This window comes from Balaenoptera acutorostrata, chromosome 2, assembly GCF_949987535.1.
Source record: "Balaenoptera acutorostrata chromosome 2, mBalAcu1.1, whole genome shotgun sequence".
NCBI lineage: Eukaryota > Metazoa > Chordata > Mammalia > Artiodactyla > Balaenopteridae > Balaenoptera > Balaenoptera acutorostrata.
The window spans coordinates 23,941,260-23,964,064 of record NC_080065.1 but is presented as its reverse complement, the minus strand read 5'-3'; the positions used below and the strand labels follow the sequence as shown (position 1 = coordinate 23,964,064).

Here is a 22,805-nt window from a genome sequence, read left to right as displayed (position 1 = left end):
ACGGAAAAGCCCAAGGTTAATGCAAGGATAAATTAGCTTAGTATGGGTGTGCATGTCATGGTCTGCTTATGTTCTATAGTCCTAAGCAAGCTTGGCCCTGAAAGACAGTGGTGAAGGGTGTATTCTCAGTAGGCAGAGTTTGGGCAGTGTTACTGATCATCCACTTTGTATAGAAAGAGAATTGTCCTGAGGAAAGTATATACAAGAGGCATGTGGATGGACCTATAAGACACAAAATGTACTGTATGAATATTTGCATCAAGAGTCAATGTCCTTCAGAGAGCATCAACTGCAGAAAAGGCATTAAACCACCACGTGCACAAGACACCTTATTAAATTAAGTGTCATTAAATGTCAGCCAGTCTTCATCACTGGGCATCCCAGTGCTTGTGCCATAGATTATGAATGGAACAGCCATGGTAGTATAGATGGAGGTCCAGCAGCTCGCGATCTTAAACCAGTGTGATGTCGTTCTTGCTGGTGCTGAGTATCTGACCTGTCAGTACCAGAGAACAATGCTGAGTCCACAGTACAGCACAATCCCTCAAGTAGGAGGACCAGTAATTTGGTGGCAATTTGGTTACAATGAACTCCTTAGAATCTGGAAAGGGCAATGACTTATCCTGAATTGTCACTCATTCTAGAAATAGTTTTGCTTTCCATTTGTGCTGTGGCTCAGCCAGCTCCACTACTTAAATACATACTAATGTGGGTTCTCCTATAACATATCCTCAAACTAAGGATTCTTAACGGCAAAAGTACTGCAGCAGCGTGTACATGACCATGCATCAGCCACAAACTTCACTGTCCTGAAGCTGTTTGTCTGATTAAGCAGGTTCACAGCCTCTTGAAGAAACAGGTGAAATGCCAACTTGAAGATGAGTCTCTGAAAGGATGAGATGCTGTCATTCAGAGTGTGAAATAATCATTAAAGTGATGGCTGTGATACAGTGCATTGTTTCCAATAGATGGAGTACGTGGGTCTGGAAATGAAAGAATGGAAGTAGCAGTGGTTCCACTCGCCAGTATTCCAGTGACTAATTTGTGCTTCCTGTCTCCTCTAGACCCTTTGAGTGTAGAGTAGGTCACTTCCACAAGGAAATACACTAAGATTTTCACTAGACTTAAAGCTATAACTGCTGCCTGGTGTCTTTGGGCTCTTTACAGCAGTTGATCAACTGGTTCAGAAGGAAGCTACTATACTACCAAAGGTAATTAACTGCGACCATCATGAGTGTTGCTGTTCCATAACAAGGGCAGGGCAAAAGGTACACGGCAGTCAGGAGATCCTGTGGGTGTTTCTTGGTACTTCTCTGCTTAACTTTAATTGTAAACGGGTCAGTAAATAGACACACCTGATAAATACACAGTAACCAAGGCTCAGAATCCTTAGGGATCAGAATTTCCACCATGCAACCACAAAGACCAGTAAAAGTACTAGTTAAATGTAAGAGGGGTCTTGATTGGGTAGCAGAAAAACTAGATGATACGTATCAATTACAGCCTTAGACCAACTGCAGCAGCATGTGCTGCAGTTCATTGCAATAACTTTTCTATTGTAAAACTTCTCTTAAGTTGTGGCCAACCTTTGGCCTGGATGAAACGAACTGAACGTGAGAAGGAAGCAGATTTGAGCAGTACAATGCCTTGACCATGGTGGAGACTAATGATGTCGCATTTAGATCCCTTTTATTAGGACAGTGTATCCTAGCTGCCTTAAGGGTTGTCTCTTACTGGTTCATAGCTTCCTCCCTTTCAAAGGTTTACTGTTGTCCAAATAAAATAGGTTATGCTCGCTGCAGGGGGCAACCTACAGTCAATGATTGGCTGACAAGGATGCTTAACGCCTTCCTCTTGCCTCAAACTGAGGCCTATTTGTTGGACTCTTCATGCTCTGGGACATCTCATGAAATCAGACTGAAGCTACTCCCCTGCTATGATCTCATCCAACTTTTACCCTATTCTGCTTATTTCACTCACTTTCTCCTGAAATGAAGAGAGAATTCCTTCAAAAAACCATGTGCAACTAAAACCCTGTATCAGCCTCTGTTTCCAGGAAAGCCAAATTAAGACACTTTGTGACCATGAGATTTTAAATTAAAAGTACGAATTTTCAGCTTTCTCAGTTGTAATCTATTAAAGGTACAGTTGACCCTTGAACAATGTGGGGGTTAAGGGTCCTAACCCCGGCGAAGTTGAAAATCTGGGTATAACTTTACAGTAGGCCCTCTGTATCTGTGGTTTGGCATCTGCAGGTTCAACCAGCCCTGGGTCATGTAGTACTGTAGTACATATATATTGAAAAAAATCCACATATAAGTGACTCCATGCAGCTCAAACCTGTGCTGTTCAAGGGTCAACTGTATATGTTCCTGCCATTGCTCTGTAGGTAGAGGTTTCTACAAAATCAGCCACTCTACAATTCCTAATACCCTGCCTTCGGTCAGCTGAGTAGTTGAATGTTGCAATAATGGTGTCTTCTATATGCTATTGTATCACACAGTACAATTTTCAAATGCTGAGAAGAGAGATAATTTGCTTGGCTCTGATATGGAATATATATTCTGGCCTTTTTCTAACTGTATCTTGTACCACTGGTTCAGGCGTTTATAGAATAGGGTTCTTGTACACCTGATCTCATGTCACTTCTGTAGACTACAGTCCAGGCTCCCAGGACTTTGGACTTCTTACCACAAAACTGAGCTGATGTCTAGGCCTGGCATTGGCTTTGTCCCAAAATGTGTTGCCCTGAGGGCAGACCATGGTACTGGTGAGTTAATCCCTAGGCCTGAGAGAAAGTTATGCAGCTGCTCCTTCGGAAAGTGCTAAAACGTGAGGTGCGGATGTCCACAAAGGCAAGTGCAAAGCCCCTTGTCATATATGGTACAGACCCAGAGGCACTGAGGCTCAGGGTGCTGGCTCTCCTCATATCATCATGTTCCAGGACAGAATTCTTAAAAGCGAGGATTGGAAACTCACACCTGACCTTTCAGTGACTGTAAAGATATGTTTTCAAGGTAGAAGAATTGAACATTATTTATTAATGGCTTTAGCTTGTTTAGATATTTTAATTATTTAATCAAATGCATATATATATATGGATCTTATACTCTTGCAAATGTTAGGTTGGACTTAGTATTGCAATCATTAGTTTAGACCATAATTTCTATATTTGAACCCAGGTAACATATTTGTATAATGAACATTACAATATATTCAAGCATTCCACATGCACAACTTTTTCCCTTTGTTCATCTTCTTCATCTACACATTTTTTATACTTACATGCCTGAATTGTGAAATGCACATTAACTCATCTTTTTTACAAATACATTTCATTTTATTCAATACTATCCCCACTACTAACCTCATTATGTCTATTTGTATTATTTCTCTGTTTTTGACATAGTTTGTAACACCTCTCTATTTTGTATCATATGAGAACCTTATTAATATTCCATTTACTTGCTCTTCTAAAATTCTTAATTAAAATGCTAAACAGTATATTAAATCAGATGGAGGCAAAGAATGACCTCTGTGACAGACCATAAGACAACTTCCTCAATGTAATATTGCTATTTATCATGTTTCTTGATATATTACTTCAGATAGTTTTCTGTGACTGTGAAATCAATTTAATATTTTCTTAAAATACAGTTTGCTTTAAAACTTTACTTATGGATCTCAAGGTCATCATTATAACCTGTAAGAAATAGACTTCTTCCATTTTATAAAAATCATTAAATAAATGTTGTATGATGAATACTTGTCTTAATCAGGATTCAATTTAAGAAGTGTTTTGTTTTTCAAAACACTATCATGAGCCATAATTAATGTAGAAAACATAGACTTTTGGTTTAGTATATTTAAAAAATGGGATTGTTGTAGGAAAATATGAATACCTTGTGGGAATTTGTTCAATACATGTCTATAATGTTCATTCTTTCCTTCTAAGCTCACTGTATTAGGGCACAGAGGTTTTTACTTAACAACCAGAGACTTACTTAACATTTTAAAAAATGGCTGAATAAAACTCACTCACTAACTCAGAAGAAACTTGGAAGATTCTGACACTCATTCAATGTAATGTGGAAATCATCATTTCAAAACAGTGGAAAATTTTGAATTGTTTCATGTGTTCATATAAGTTACTTGAACCACTCACTCCACTGAGCAAAACGTACGTTGAAGGCATAGTGTCCTCCTTATTTAAAAAATATCTCAACTAAGTATTCTGTTTTTCTAACACCACAAGAGGAGTGGTTAGGGATGCCACACTTTCTGGTTGTTAGTTTTTCTTTAAATATAATTTGGGGTCATAGGGTACCTAACAACCATTTTTTTTACACATTCCAGTGTATATTACTACTTTAATATCCCTAAAATATATCAGTTAAACATCCTAACATGTACGAAATACATTTAAAGGGACAAGGATGAGAATAAAAATGTTAAAAGGCACCCCATAATAATCAACATCTTGAAACATTTACTTAAAATTATTTAATTAAACATTTGCAAAGTATAATCATGTAATTTAAATGAATTCAATTAAAGCAAGTTTTAAGTAAACCATAAAACCTATAAAATTTGAATAATTATAAAACATAGAACACGTATTTTGGAGATTATTGGAGATTATGAATAATTGAAGATTATGAATACACATCTTTTCAAAAGCTTATGCCTAGTATTATGGAACGCCATTACCATTCCCCATTTAAACCTATGATACGTGAAGCTTTTAAAAGTGAATAATGGACACAATAATGAATAATACAGGACAATGTTCCTGCCCTCATAGGCCAAAATGGGCAAAATTTTACAAACTAATGAATATTATGAGAATTCCTGAGACTGAGAGTATTGGAAATATAAGCAGTATAATTGGAGAGGATGTGATTGACGGACTGAGGGAGTTTGTTTATTTAAGAGGATTAGGAAAACAGATACTTCATCATGATTTTCACCAAACTTCTAGAATTTAATGAGCTGTATGTGTATATCTTACAATGAATGAATCCACTAGCTTATGAGGAACTTTAAGTTGGGCCCCCAGAACAGAGGAAGAGCCTCCAGAACTCTACGGTGATTTATGCTGAAATATTTCAGCACTTGTCAGAGAACAGAACTAATTTGAGTTATTTTAGTAATTTAAGTTGTGAAAGCTTATTTTACACAATGAAAAGTATGTAGTATGATAATGACTATGATGATAATTAAGTCTACGTTGAAGTATAGGTTAAGATACTATCTTCTCTGTGTCTATCATTATATGCAAGGTAATATTGTATACATATTTATAACATTTCCTTCTCTGTGTTTAACTATTATAAACATAAATAACCTTTTCAATTTCATCTTAACTCTATTGAATGTCTTCATTCAGTGAATAGTATATATAAAAATATGTGTGAAAATAAATAAATTGAAAATAGTTGTCATAGTAAAAACAAGCAGAAATGCAATAACAATATAAGATATAGTATAAAAGTATTCCTCAACATCCTCTCTTTGTTTTTGATGTATCTATCTTTCGTCACAAAAATAAGAAATTATGTAATAATGATTTGCAATTTTGTATATCAAAAGTGGAGCCTTAAAAAAAGGTACGTATCTACATTTCAAACTTATTGGGTCCAAAATATATTGTCAACCCCATTAAATTCCTTAAATCAGGTGCCTAATTAAAGTCACAGACATTCTGTCCAGGGCTTCAGAGTTTGCCAGTTATTCTTCCAAATAGATGAGCCAGTTGTTGAATTATAGATTTGTGCTGTGGAAAATTATTATATTAGTTGTAGTCATATATTCATTGACTTTATGTCTAAATGGAAAAACTGAAGGCTATTATACATATTAAAGTAGAGTGGAAGAAACTATAGAACTTGACCATTCTCTTTTAAAACCAGTATTTACTTCATCTTTTTATTGTGTGAATATAGCACCCATAGACTGTATCTGGCATCTAAATGTCAATTTAACCTTCAGGCTTTGCAAATTTCATCCACATTAAACTATATCTCATAAGTGCAGAATGTCACAGAGTCTAAGTGTATGCTCTAGATCTTTACTTATAATCACTCTGCTGTTAGAAAAAAAAAGTTAATGTTACAATGTTTATATTCTGGACACCTAGGGCATAAATAAATTTTATTTCTTAGATGAGTCACTTAAGAAATGAGCTTGTTCAGGAAATACTGGTTTCAAGTCTATGAAAAAGGAAAAAAAAATGTTTGGAAGGGAATCAGGGTATGGAAAGATCAAAATGAAAGTTCACACTAAATGATGCATCTTTTCATTCAAGTAAATGTCAGCTATCAGTTTCAGAGCACTGTCCTTATTTTTAAGAATAAAGCCACAAATACAGTGGAGAATATGATGAAAATAAAGATCATAAAACTTTGGGAATTAATAAAATTCTTCATTGCAGAAAAGAGGGTGATTTCTTTTAGCACACAGGACATAGGGGTCATTTTCAGAGGCTGTCTTTGGAAATGTAGCCTTTTAAGTGGCATTTCATTCTGTAATATTAAAAAGCAATTTTTATAGGCCAGTTTTTCTTTCATCTGAAGTCAAGTGGAATGTAGAAATATTTCTACAAAATATTTAGAGAAGAAATATTCTTTTACCTCTTTACCTTTGGGATAGCCACCCAAAGAGTTTTTTTGATCTAAAACCTAGGAGCAATTTGATGGTCCCTAATCAGAGAAGTACAACTGAAACAACTGAACAATAAAAAAGGTTACTAAGCTACACTTTACTCCCAAATGATATGGCAGGTTTCCTGCAGGTAATCCGTGTTATAAACCATCAGTGTCAGATAGTAAGTTGTACAGGCACTGGGTGTGTAGAAATCTTGCCTGACATGTTTGGATTTTATTTCTGATGCTTCCAGAAATTATATTTTACATTATTTGCAATCCTCATGGAACCATTGATGTTTTAGATAATTTTGACCTCATAAAAATGTTTTGTAATTCGTTTGGTTCGTTTTAATTATTGGATAATCTTTTTTTTTTACTTTATTATTTTAATCAAATTAATGGCAAAACAAAGCAAACTTGAAGACTGAAATGCACTTCATAATCAAGGGTTATCACAGAAAACACATAAGCTTTATATAAGAAAAATTCCCAGAGTAATTACTTTTATTAGAATACATTTGCTTTTGGAGTAAACACAGTTTAAAAATGTAAAAATAACATTACATTATGTTTCAACTTAATTTAACATAAAATTTAATATAATTTTAAAAGAGGATGGACTAGTTTATAATTATTACATTTTAGCAACATGATCTTACTTGGACCCAAATGTACACAACAATTCCTGATTAATGCTATCAATTTAGGATATTGATGGATGTTCGTATTAATATCCCAACTCCAAATGGTTTGAACAGTAAGACATTCATTAGTCTACTTCAAAATCTGAAGGTATGACTATTTAAAGGTAGGTTAATTCAGAGACATAAAAAAAGACATCCATCCACTACACAGGATTTTTTCATCCTCTACTCTGCCTTCCTTAGCATTTTGACTTTTGTGTGAAGGTAGAAATTTTCCCCAGAGATCCCCCTGCAGATTCCACCTTGTGTCCTTTGGCCAGAATGGCATTATTATATGTCCACTCTTAAATGAACTACTAGCACCCAGAAAGGAATGACCATGATTATTTTTACCTAATGAAAATTAATCACTACCCTTGGGGAGGATGGGGGGAAAGGGTGTGGACAAAGGGAGGGGGCCTCCATAGAAGAAAGGAAACAAGTACTAAGCGATAACGAAGTGTATTTTTCACACCAACGATACTGGGAACAGTTGGTTTATTAGAAGAAACTTTGTGAATCAATAAACTGATTTGACCCCTCCTGCAAACCCAAGGGAAGGAAGAGAGAGAGAATTATTCAGAATGAGGAGATTACATGTATTTTCTCCAGAAAAGATAGCCTAGCATTGATTTTTAAAAGCTAGTTGGTCCCAGAAAGTAGGGCAGGATTTGAAGATATTTTTAATAATATTCTGTCTGTCATGAATTTGAAAAAAACAGTACTAAAATATATTTGAGTGATTTGAGCAGTGCTGACATGCCTCCTACTTTTTACTTTAAATTATGACTATCGTTTTTAACCTTTGATTTTAAGCCTTTAAGAGAAACATTTTATATTTACGTGGCATATTCAATTTAGGGATCAAGAAGCAGTCCATAAATTGATTTACTAACTATAGACCATGTTTTGCACTTAATTATTTCCTATTTGTAGTCTTAGGACAAAAAAATGTAGTTTCTGCCAACACTGAAATAAATTCAGTCATGTCTGCTGGGCTATTTGGAAGCTATTCAATCGTATAAATTAACACTCAGTAACAGCTTAAAATTGCTCGCAAACATTTTAACTATAGAAACACATAAAAAGTCTCCTGCTGATATCTAACTAGGGAGAAGTAAGAGAGAAGAGGAAAGGAGAAGACAGGAGGGGAAGAGAAGTTAGGGGAGGAAAGGGAAAGGGAGGGCAGGAGAAGAAAAAAAATCAAGAAGTGTCTTAAGAAAAGTGAATAAGAAGTATTTTAATCTATTTTTAAAAGTTCAATGCACTTAAATTAACTGCTTTACTTAGAAAAATATCAAGTATGCCACTTTTCTTGTGAATTAAGCTAATTACAGAGCCCCAAAATGTATTTAAAAGGAGCTGTCAATTTTTGGATTAGAAACACATAATATTCATTATTATAATACTACATTCCTCATCTTTATTCAAGTAATTTCCTGTACTTTTTTATGTGAGCAATAAATTCTAATACAATGGAGTCTCTGAGATTAAAATAAGATCCTATAGTGTTTGAATCAATCAGAAACAAAATCAAATATTACCTCAGATTTAACACAGTTGTGATTTTAAGAAGAGGCAGTGAAAGACTCAGTTCTTAGCAGGCAGAACTTAGTTTGAATGTACTGCTTGTTCTGCTAAAAAAAAATTTTGTTGTTGATGTTGTTTAACAAATCTAAATTTCATTCATTTAGCTGAAGAATAACAATAGTAAAGCATATCTTTGTTAAATCATCTAGGTGTACATATATATGTATTGTACGTGAGAGCATGTGAGACTGAATATGAGTGTGTTTCTTGTACAGAGGTTTATATATATACAAATAAAAATAAAAATTTAATTCAAAATATGTTATTTTAAAACTGAAATCAGTGTGATTTATATTCATCGGTACCTTGATATTTCAGTCTATTTTCAGTAGTACCTAATAATTTTATAAAGCCTTTTACAGAATATGAAAAATGAATTCAAAATTTATTTTAAGCTTAACTAATATTATCTGAAATTTGCTATATATATATATATATATATATATACACCAAAAAAACCCAAAAAACAAAAAACTAGTACTCAAGAAGAACAAACTGGAAACAAGCAGTTTAAAATGATAAACTATTTTACATAGTTCCAGTTTGCATGGAAAAAAAAATTAATTATTTTTAACTTTAGTTTCTAACATGGTTAAGATACATTTAGGAAAATTTAAGAAGCTAGACGTATAGTGAATTAATATTCATTTACATTCAATTATAGTATAAATTTGAAAATAACAAAATCAAAACCATGCTAGTATGTTGGCCATATGTGTGAGAATTTGTAAGTAATATTTCTGTATTTAGATAGCGTTAGAATTGATTAAATACTAAATATAAATACCTGCGTTTGAAAAGTTTTTTTTTTTTTAATATTAGTTAAAATCTAGAGAACTTGCTTCATGATCATTGTAATTTATCCAGGCAACATGTACAAACAATATGGGCATACATTCTTTATTGATGATTTTAAATAACTCGATTTGAAATTCAGATAATTTAAGTGGAAAACAGCCATTGACTCAACATTCTTTTATTAAAATGGTGGACATAATGACCAACCCCTGAACTGTCAGCTTCTTGTTGCCTGGTTGTTGCACTACTATATGCAAAGGCCCGCCTCTGAATTCCATGTGTAGGTATCTGGTTTAAGCTTATTATTTATAAGTTTGGTAAACATATGCGTAAACTCTGAATTTATTTTTATACTATAGGCCAATTTGAAGCGTCCGAGTCCTATAAGTATGGTTCTCATGTTAAGGTGTATAGGTCAAAAAGCCAACACTGTCCTAGAATATTTATGAAGAATATGGTGAGGTACTCATTATAATTTCAGAAGCCCAAAATAATTCCTAGTTTTATCTGTATGTAACTTTTTTCCCCCTGAAATAGTATGGACCTCACAGAAATAAACTTGAATAGCCTAGGTAAGGGATAGGGAGCACTGATACTGATCTTTTCCCTTGGGAGATCTTTCTGAGTTCTGTATGTCTTAAACCTAAACAGGACCTTCCTTTACTAGGATTATGGAACAGCCTGTACATGCTATTTTTTGTTCTACTTTTTGTGCCTCCTTCCTTCCTTCCCTATCCCCCCTTCCCCTTTGTCTCATGTATTCATGCAACACACATTACTTGTTTAACATGAATATGTGGCTAAAAGTTGGTAGATTCACCAAGACTACCATGATAGTACCATAAAGGATAATAACTGTTTGGCCAGTTATAGAAATCTATTTTCCAAATGTCACATTGTTCATAGACAGTCATGGGTTTGTTTGACAATCACTGCATGCTTAATGTGATATTTTATTGGCTTCTATGGACTCTCATATAATTTAGTTAGAACCAACGACAATTCTTAATCACCCCCACTAAATCAATTCTGAATGCTGATCGATTCTGTAACACAGTATTTTTTTGAAAAGACAGCTCTTTATTCATACTGATAATTCCAAGTTTTCGTATATCTTATGGCTTTCATTTTATGCTAAAGAGAGGACATCCTGAAACTTCCTAAAGTAATTCTAAACTTGTTCAAGTGAATATTTTTTGATCTCTAAAATCCAAAATTCAAAATTTGGACCACATATAATAATTTGTGTATATTAATAAGCCCATGTACCTGAATACCTGAATAATACAATCTGAAACTTTGAATTAAAATCTTGTTTACCAGTAGAGAGGCAAATTCTAGCCTCATTTAGCCATTGGTTTACTAGACATGTGACTCCAAATCTTAAAACCAGAGACAGCTGAGAAAACTGTATTGGCCTAGTGCCACATTTCAATGACTGAGTAATAAACTCACTTTGTTTACACTGATATGATGCACTTGAAAAACATGAACACATTTCATATAATCAATAAGTATACCATATGTTTTAGTGAAATGTATCAATAGTTGTCCTGAGATTCAGTTATTCATTCATACAATAGATACATAATCAATGCCATATTTGTCAGATATTGTGATACAACAGTGAGATAGTAATTATTACAGTATTTACTTGCTGATTTTACAGAGTGAGATAACATCTTGACCAGCTTCACAAAAACAGCATGTACCCAGGAGTGGAACACAGATTTTTTCCCATCATAGCCAGCAGGATACTTATGTTCCATTTCAGAAACACTATGTCTTTAATGAAGATTGAGGAAACATCACTATCATATCAGCACATTTCTAAATGCCCACAACGTAAATATGGAAATACCTTATTGTCTCTGTAATATAACCCTTTTTCAAATACCTACAGTATTATTATCACGCTTATAGGAAACTGTAATCATATGTTGCTTTTCACTGTAACTATTCTCTCATAGGTATATGTTTTATTTCACCAAAACTACAGGTTATAATACTGATAAAATAATGTGTTAATACAAAGTTAGAATTGAGAACTATTCTTTCAAAGACTCTGGTGGGCATTGATTTTTTTTAAAAAGAAATAATAATAAATCAAGAGGGCAGGAAGAAACTTTTAGAGGTGATAGATACGTTTACGGTATAGATTGTGGTGATGGTTTTATGGATATACACTTATCTCCAAACTCATCAAGCTGTGTAAACATTAAAAATGTACAACTTTTCGTAATTAATCATATCTCAATAAAGTGGTTAAAAAAATGGTATTTATTCTATTTATCACTTATGGGCCTTTCTTCCATCTCTTGCATAGTAGAGACATTAAAAGTACCCAAAGAACTTAACAAAACTAATTTAGGAATAAGTAAAGTGCTACAGAACAATTATAAAAAAACTGAAGAACTACTTAGGAAGATTTCCACAAAGAAAAAAACCAGGACAAGGTGAATATCTTCCCAGATTTCATCAAACTCTTAAGGAAAAATGATGCCCATTTTATATCATCTTATCTTTCACATAAATCATCCTTTTAAAAGACGTTATCATTGTTACCTGAAAAGAATAGTACAATGAAAAGAAATTATATAGAACCATCTAACTTATGAAGATGAATTCAAAAGCATTAACCAGAATATTGGCAAAGCAAATCTAGCATTAATATAATTTATGAAGTAATAACCTCCATGGTACTAGTGATTTCCTAATTCTCATGGTGAACTCAGAGAAGTTATTGTATTATTTCCTTCATAACCTATATTAATGATACATACATTATTTTATGTTTCAAATTTATATTTGAAAAGTTAATAGAGAAAAGATTTGAACATCCTGCTATGAGTAGCTATCATTTATAGTGCTTGATATGTACCCATTTTTTAGTAAAATAACGTTCAAAAAGATGATCCAAGAGATCAGTGTGTCTTCTAAACTATTAGACAATCTAAAAATCTTATATGATATCATCAAACCAAAACATTAAAAAAAATTCAAATAACAGCCATAAACAACAACAACAACAACAAAGTGAAGAAAATACAGCAAATATGTTTTATCAAGGGCAATCATACCTGCTTTAGAGAGCTATTTTTCACGCACAAAAAATTAATAAAACAAATACCTAATACACTTATGTATTCATTAAAACTCAAGTTCCAAAATCACTTATTCCTAGTGGCTGGGGGTTATTGGATTCTATTTCTTTTAAATATTAAGTGTAAACAGTGCTTACCAAGAATTTAGGTATATACAAGAATTTTGGAGAACTTTAATATCCACTAGTTCACTAGGGTCACTGTTTAGACATGAATAACTGAAAGACCCACCCAGCAATGACTCATTATATGAAAAAAGCCCAAACAAAGCACAAGCTTGGTTCAAGGAAGGGTATCAAAGGGGCAGGTATCAAAGGAATGATTCTAAGATGCTCAGTACCTAGTATTCAGATTGTCTTTTCCCTTAGTACACAGTCATTATCAGACCTATGTGTCTCTTGCTGGTAGAAAGATCTACGATAAAAAGTGAACAAAAGGTAAATTTAGCTTTTTGAATAAAATATTTTGGGGGCAGTGCTATCAAAGATAAAAAATATCTGTATTATCAGCCAAAGCTGCAGCAGTGTCTGAAAACTGGATCCTCTACAATGAGCTGGAATTTTGGAGGGAATATAGAGGAATGGTGCCATTCTATAGCAAACATGACTCACACACACTATTGCACTGAGAGCAGCAATGGGTAGTGTGATGAGTCTGAAAGGGAGCAATATATTGAAGGTCAAACCATACCCAAATGGTGATTGATCTTTCTTCAAACTTGATACCTTGTTTGTGGCTCTAATAGCTACTCAGTGTTTGGTAAAAGCTAACTATTTCTACATTCAAAATAATCTAAATGCATAATATTTTAATATACATATTATTATACTATAGGTATATTTTAGCCATCTATAATGGAAACTACAAGAAAATTACTTTTTTTTTGTTTTTTTTTTAGAAAATTACTTTTGACTTTACATTTTTACCTTTATTCTTTTTTTACAAAAGAAGGCTATGCCAGTCAAATGTCAAATAAAAGTGACCTTAAAATAATTTTGTAGTTTATGAATTTTAGAGTAAATATGTATGTGAGGTATAACTGAATAGTACTTTCACAAATTATATCATTTGCAAGAGCATTTCAGGTGTGTATGTGTTTACTCTTATATTCATTTTATAATTATTCTATATTCATTATGAATCATTTAGTAATGATATAACAGCTTTTGGACCAAGACGTTATATATATAATTAATAGAGATATGAAAAAATGTCTATGCATACTTGGATTATGTCATTTTTATTGTTGTTTTAATCTTTTATGTATAAAATTCTCTCAGTTAGTATTCCTTTAAATTAGAGTTTTGAAAGTTTTTTCATCTCAGAACCTTTTTATATTCTTAAAGAGAAAAAAATGATCCCAAAGATGTGATTTTTAATGTGAGATATATATATATGATTTGTATTGTATTAATAAATAAACATGAGAAACTTTTTAAATTTATGATTTAAAAACTGATCTATGAATCAGTTTTAGAATACCAAAAATAAACCCATTACATACTAATGAAACTGCACTCCTTCTCGTGTGGGACTCAAACCCAGCCAAAACTCAGATTGTGACTCGGACCCACAGGCTAGAACTTAACCCACCCGCACCTCAGATTGGGACTTGAACCCATGATCCCTGACTAGAAGGGGACTTGAACCCACTGTCTTTTGATTAAAACTGCTCACCTCATGTCAGGATTTACTGAAGCTCGGGTTCTTTTGTCTGGTTACCGAAAGAACTCAGTGAGAGGGAAAGCAGCAGGCAAAGGGTGAGTTTGTTAGCATAGGATGCTTGTGACAGATACAAGCGGGCTGACAAGGGAGCGCAGCAGCCTGGAGAACAAAGAGGGCTACATTTTTATAATCAAAGAAAAAGCGGGGAGGGGAGAAGACCACCTTCTTTCTCATTCTTGGGCAGATGTCAAAGCTTACATCATTAGTCTCTCCTTTGGCCCTATATGGTTTAATGGGGACTGTCATGGTGCTATTTAAATCATACGTATATTAGCAAAAGGGTAGTAATGTATACCAAAATATTGTAATTTATCTCAGATTTTGGTATAATGTCCCCTTTCACCTAGTTTCTTTCCCCTTTCACCTGTATTTTTATCTTGTCTGCATCAGAAATGCTACTTTTCCAGGACTAATAACTTTGAATTCATGTAACAAGATTCAGACCCCATATGTATTGTCTTGTGTTTTAATTATCAGGACTTGTGACTTGAGTGTATATGGAGCTTGGATGCACCTGGTCTTCTTCAAGGTAGTGTAGATTGTTGTTACATTACTAGATTCTTTTCTCGAGTGGTCATTAGCTTACAACAGTCTCCCAAACTCCCTTAAAATTCCCTTCTGTCCTTAATCCCCTAGTGGGATTTCTAAAGTGACTATTTAATTTATCCTACTCTATCCCTATCACTAACACAATCAACACATTAAAAAAATGATGTTCTCTAAAACAACAATAAATTACTCAGAGAAATGATATTGTTTTATGTTTTTGCACCTATCTTTAAAGTCTGCTTTAATAGAAGATAACTTGACTCCTGTATCTGTTTCTGCATTCAATTTGTTACAAAATGTTTTTGTCAAAGGATATAAAGGAAATCCAAAACAGGATGAAATCCAGGAAAGGATTAGCAATTAATTGGCTTCTGAGATCATTGTGGATATTCATCCTGATCCAAGCTAAAACTGTATAAGTGAAATATGAAACCATACCAATGAACTTGTCATACTCTACTGAAATCAATGTCTATGTTGCACTGTAAATGGACCTATTACACAAGTATAATTTTGTCCTTTGTTACTTTGGAAAATATTGCTTCAATAGTTATACAGATCTTCTGAAAGTTGATATCACATTTATTAATATTACCATTTATTTCATGGAAAATTCTTTCAGTGTTGAGGAACCATCAGCTGACAATTTCTAAAATTCTAATTTTTGCCCCAGAGCATTCATTTTGCTAATAGCAATGATCAGAAAAAGTTGTTTTCCTTAAAGTGAGTGGCTCACTTTGCCTTCTCTGTAAAGTGTTTGCAAAACACCCAGGTCTGAATTACCATGATTTCTTTACAAGATTTTTTTTCAGTAAAAATGGTTTCCCTTGGGGGAAAAAAGTATTTACTTTAGCTCACAACTCAAATAATCACACATGTAGTTTTTGCTGGAGACAAGAAGCAGATGCCCTTAAAGAGGACTTTCAGAGTTTCTTTGGTGGGGATAATGGCAGACTCCAGGAGAGATCACACCAAGGATTACTTCCCAGACTTCTGCTGCCAGTGTCCTTGTGCCTGCAGTGAGCCACAGCCACTCCTTCCCTCTGCAAGAGACCCTCCAACACTAGCACCCTTGTGGTTGACAGGGTCTTGGTGCTCCAGCCGGGGGTCAGGCCTCAGCCTCTTAGATGGAAGAGCTGAATTCAGGACATTGGTCCACCAGAGACCTCCTGGCCCCACGTAATATCAAATGGCGAAAGCTCTCCTAGATATCTCCATCTCACTGCTAGGATCCAGCTCCACTCAAAGACCAGCAAGCTACAACTAGCAAGAGAGGAACACAACCCCACACATTAGCAGAGAGGCTGCCTAGAAGCATAATAAGTTCACAGACACTACAAAACACACCACTAGACACGGTCCTGCCCACCAGAAAGACAAGATCCAGCCTCATCCACAAAAACACAGACACCAGTCCCCTCCAACAGAAAGCCTACACAAGCCACTGAACCAACCTTACCCACTGGGGGCAGACACCAAAAACAACAGGAAATATGAACCTGCAGCCTGAGAAAAGGAGACGCAAAATGCAGTAAGTTAAGCAAAATGAGAAGACAAAGAAATACACAGCAGATGAAGGAGCAAGTGAAAATCCATCAGAGCAAACAAATGAAAGGGAACTAGGCAGTCTACCTAAAAAAGAATTCACAGTAATGATAGTAAAGATGATCCAAAATCTTGGAAACAGAATAGAATAGAAACGTTTAACAAGGGCCTAGAAGAACTAAAGAGCAAACAAACAATGATGAACAACACAATAAATGAAATTAAAAATTCGCTAGAAGGAATCAATAGCAAAATAACTGAGGCAGAAGAACAGATAAGTGACCTGGAAGATAAAATAGTGGAAATAACTACCCCAGAGCAGAATAAAGAAAAAAGAATGAAAAGAATTGAGGACACTCTCAGAGTCCTCTGGGACATTAAACACACCAACATTTGAATTATAGGGGTCCCAGAAGAAGAAGAGAAAAAGAAAGGGTCTGAGAAAATATTTGAAGAGATTATAGTTGAAAACTTCCCTAATACGGGAAAGGAAATAGTCAATCAAGTCCAGGAAGGGCAAAGAGTCCCATACAGGATAAATCCAAGGAGAAACACACCAAGACACATATTAATCAAACTATCAAAAATTAAATACAAAGAAAAAATATTAAAAGCAGCAAGGGAAAAGCAGCAAATAACCTACAAGGGAATCCCCGTAAGGTTAGGAGCTGATCTTTCAGCAGAAACTCTGCAAACCAGAAGGGTGTGGCAGGACATATTTAAAGTGATGAAAGGGAAAAAACTACAACAAAGATTACTCTACCTAGCAAGGATCTCATTCAGATTCAACAAAGAAATAAAAACCTTAACAAACAAGCAAAAGTTAAGAGAATTCAGTACCACAAAACCAGCTTTACAACAAATGCTAAAGGAACTTCTCTAGGCAGGAAGCACAAAAGAAGGAAAAGACCTACAAAAACAAGCCAAAAACAATTAGGAAAATGGTAATAAGAATATACATATTGATAATTACCTTAAATGTAAATGGATTAAATGCTCCAACCAAAAGACATAGACTGGCTGAATGGATACAAAAACAAGACCTGTATATGTGCTGTCTACAAGAGACCCACCTCAGACCAAGGGACACATACAGACTGATAGAAAAATATATTCCATGGAAATAGAAATCAAAGAAAACTGGAGTACCAATTCTCATGTCACACAAAATAGACTTTAAAACAAAGACTATTACAAGAGACAAAGAAAGACACTAGATAATGATCAAGGGATCAATCCAAGAAGAAGATATATCAATTGTAAATATTTATGCACCCAACATAGGAGAAGCTCAATACATAAGGCAAATGCTAACAGCCATAAAAGGGGAAATCTACAGTAACACAATCATAGTAGGGGACTTTAACACCTCACTTTCACCAATGAACAGAACATCCAAGCTGAAAATAATTAAGGAAACACAAGCTTTAAATGACACATTAAACATGGTGGACTTAATTGATATTTATAGGACATTCCATCCAAAAACAACAGAATGCACTTTCTTCTCAAGTGCCCATGGAACATTCTACAGGATAGATCATATCTTGGGTCACAAATCAAGCCTCAGGAAATTTAAGAAAATTGAAATCATATCATGTATCTTTTACAACTACAATGCTATGAGACTAGGTATCAAGTACAGGAAAATATCTGTAAAAAATACAAACACATGGGGGCTAAACAATACGCTACTAAATAACCAAGAGATCACTGAAGAAATCAAAGAGGAAATAAAAAAATACCTAGAAACAAATGACAATGAAAACACAACGACCCAAAACCTGTAGGATGCAGCAAAATCAGTTCTAAGAGGGAAGTTTATAGCAATACAATCCTACCTCAAGAAACAAGAAAAATCTCAAATAAACAACCTAACCTTACACCTAAAGCAATTAGAGAAAGAAGAAAAAAAACCCAAAGTTAGCAGAAGGAAAGAAATCATAAAGATCAGTTCAGAAATAAATGAAAAAGAAATTAAGGAAACGATAACAAAGATCAATAAAACTAAAAGCTGGTTTTTGAGAAGATAAACAAAATGGATAAACCATTAGCCAGACTCATCAAGAAAAAAGGGAGAAGACTCAAATAAATGGAATTTAAAATGAAAAAGGAGAAGTAAAGAGTGACACTGCAGAAATACAAAGGATCATGAGAGATTACTACAAGCAACTATATGCCAATAAAATGGAAAACCTGAAAGAAATGGACAAATTCTTAGAAAAGCACAACCTTCCAAGACTGAACCTGGAAGAAATAGAAACTAAAAAGAGACCAATCACAAGCACTGAAACGGAAACTGTGATTAAAAATCTTCCTTGTTGTTTGTTACAAAATCCCAGGACCGGAAATCTTCAGAGGCGAATACTATTAAATATTTAGAGAAGAGCTAACACCTATCCTTCTCAAACTTCCAAAATATAGCAGAGGGAGGAACACTTCCAAACTCATTCTACAAGGCCAACATCACTCTGATACCAAAACCAGACAAAGACGTCAAAAAAAAGAGAAAACTACAGGCCAATATCACTGATGAACATAGATTAAAAAATCCTCAACAAAATACTAGCAAACAGAATCCAACAGCACTTTAAAGGGATCATACACCATGATCAAGTGGGCTTTATCCCAGGAATGCAAGGATTTTTCAATATATGCAAATCACTCAGTGTGATACACCATATTAACATACTGAAGGATAAAAACCATATGATCATCTCAATAGATGCAGAAAAAGCTTTTGACAAAATTCAACACCCACTTATGATAAAAACCATCCAGAAAGTAAGCATGCAGGGAACTTACCTCAACATAATAAAGGCCATATATGACAAATCCACAGCCAGCATTGTTCTCAGTGGTGAAGAGGTAAAACAATTTCCACTAAGATCTGGAACAAGACAAGCTTGCCCACTCCCACCACTATTATTCAAAATAGTTTTGGAAGTTTTAGCCACAGCAATCAGAGAAGAAAAAGAAATAAAAGGAATCCAAATCAGAAGAAGAAGTAAAACTGTCGCTGTTTGCAGATGACTTGATACGATACATAGAGAATCCTAAAGATGCTACCAGAAAACTACTAGGACTAATCAATGAATTTGGTAAAGTAGCAGGATACAAAATTAATGCACAGAAATCTCTTGCATTCCTATACACTAATGATGAAAAATCTGAAAGAGAAATTAAGGAAACACTCCCATTTACCACTGCAACAAAAAGAATAAAATACCTAGGAATAAACCTACCTAAGGAGACAAAAGACCTGTATGCAGAAAACTATAAGACACTGATGAAAGACATTAAAGATGATACAAACAGATGGAGAGATATACCACGTTCTTGGATTGGAAGAATCAACATTGTGAAAATGACTATACTACCCAAAGCAAACTACAGATTCAGTGCAATCTCTATCAAACTACCACTGGCATTTTTCACAGGACTAGAACAAAAACTTTCACAATTTGTATGGAAACACAAAAGACCCTGACTAGCCAAAGCAATCTTGAGAAAGAAAAACAGAGCTGGAGGAATCAGGCTCCCTGACTTCAGACTATACCACAAAGCCACAGTAATCAAGACAGCATGGTACTGGCACAAAAACTGAAATATAGATCAATGGAACAGGTTAGAAAGCCCAAAGATAAACCCACACACATATGATCACTTATCTTTGATAAAGGAGGCAAGAACATACAATGGAAAAAAGACAGCCTCTTCAATAAGTGGTGCTAGGAAAACTGGACAGCTACATGTAAAAGAATGAAATTAGAACACTCCCTAGCACCATACACAAAAATGAACTCAAAATGGATTAAAGACCCACATGTAAGGCCAGACACTATAAAACTCTTAGAGGAAAACATAGGCAGAACACTCTATGACATAAATCACAGCAAGATCCTTTTTGACCCACCTCCTAGAGGAATGGAAATAAAAACAAAAATAAACAAATGGGACCTAATGAAACTCAAAAGCTTTTGCACAGCAAAGGGAACCATAAACAAGACAAAAAGACAACCCTCAGAATGGGAGAAAATATTTACAAATGAAGCAACTGACAAAGGATTAATCTCCAAAATATACAAGCAGCTCATGCAGCTCAATATCAAAAAAACAAACAACCCAATCCACAAATGGACAGAAGGCCTAAATAGACATTTCTCCAAAGAAGTTATGCAGATTGCCAACAAACACATGAAAGGATGCTCAACATCACTAATCATTAGAGAAATGTAAATCAAAACTACAATGAGGTATCACCACACACCAGTCAGGATGGCCATCATCAAAAAATCTACAAACAATAAATGCTGGAGAGGGTGTGGAGAAAAGGGAACCCTCTTTCACTGTTGGTGGGAATGTAAATTGATACAGCCACTATGGAGAACAGTATGGATGTTCCTTAAAAAACTAAAAATAGAACTACCATATGACCCAGCAATCCCACTACTGGGCATATACCCTGAGAAAACCATAATTCGAAAACAGTCATGTACCACATTGTTCATTGCAGCTCTATTTACAATAGCCAGGGCATGGAATCAACCAAAGTGTCCATCGACAGATGAATGGATAAAGAAGATGTGACACATATACACAATGGAATATTACTTAGCCATAAAAAGAAACGAAATTGAGTTATTTGTAGCGATGTGGATGGACTTAGAGACTGTCATGCGGAGTGAAGTAAGTCAGAAAGAGAAAAACAAATACTGTATGCTAACATGTATATATGGAATCTCAAAAAAAAAAAAAAAAAGGTTCTGAAGAACCTAGGAGCAGGATAGGAGTAAAGATGCAGACGTAGAGAATGGACTTGAGGACACAGGGAGGGGGAAGTGTAAGCTGGGACAAACTGAGAGAGTGACATGGACATATATACACTACCAAATGTAAAATAGATAGCTAGTGTGAAGCAGCCGCATGGCACAGGCCGATCAGCTTGGTGCTTTGTGACAACCTAGAGTGGTGGGATAGGGAGGGTGGGAGGGAGACGTAAGAGGGAGGAGATATGTGGATATATGTATATATATAGCTGATTCACTTTGTTATACAGCAGAAACTAACACACCATTGTAAAGCAATTATACTCCAATAAAGACGTTAAACAAAAAAGAGGACTTTCATTCATTGTAGCATTATTCATGATAGACAAGATATGCAAACAAGCCAAATGTTCATCAACAGACAAATGGATAAAGAAAATGTGGTATGCACATACAATAGAATATCATTCTGCCTTAAAAATGAAAAAAAAAAAATCCTGGCTCTACCTGTAAAGCATTATGCTAAATGAATTAAGTCAGTCACAGAAGGACTAATACTGCATTATTCCACTTACATGAGTTATCTAAAATAGTCAAACTTGTAGGAGCAGAAAATAAATGATGGTTGCCAAGGCATGGGGAAGGGAAAATAAGATTTATTGTCCAGTGGGTATAAAGTTACAGTTATACAAGATGGATAAGTTCTAGACATCTGGGGTACAACATAGTGCCTGCAATTAACAAATGGTGGAGTAGATTGATCAAACACTTAAAAATTTGTTAAGAGGGTAGATTTCATGCTAAGTATTCTTAACATACACACAGAACATGAGGAAACTTTTGGAGGTGATGTGCATGTTTATTTCCTTAATCTTTGTGATACACACATACACAGTGTATGAATGTAATCAAATTCATCAAATTGTAGACATTAAATTTGTGCTGTTTTTTGTACATCATTTATACCTCAATATAGCTATATTAGAAAGCAGTTTGGAAAGATGTGTACTCAGGGTCAAGATATAAGTTAAAAATTGTAAGATGCTTCAGATACATTTTCATGTATCTTTTGTAAAGGTATAACAATATTTGACTTTTAAAGCACAAATCATGTCTATGTTTAATAGCAAGGACTCTGATTTTATCTTTCTTCAGCAACTTTATACATAGATGCTACAAATGTGAGTTGAGAAACCAAGTCGTCTAATCTCCCTTTCTAAGCCAAACATCTATTCTTAACTGCAAGAAAATATATTATAACTAAAATTCTAAAACATAAGCTTCAGATACCTAAAAGTTCCCTCAATTTTTAAAAAATATTGCAAAGCAAGAAAACTATGTATTGTTTGTGTTTCTGCATAAATGCAGAAAAATTGGGGGTTTCCAAATAATGAT

The 22,805-nt window shown here is 34.4% G+C and overlaps 1 pseudogene; it reads left to right on the top strand.

The window, feature by feature from the left end:
• Positions 1 to 428: 428 nt before the first annotated feature.
• The window catches only part of LOC103010719 (protein lin-28 homolog A-like), a 34,667-nt pseudogene continuing 12,290 nt past the window's right edge, over positions 429 to 22,805 (top strand).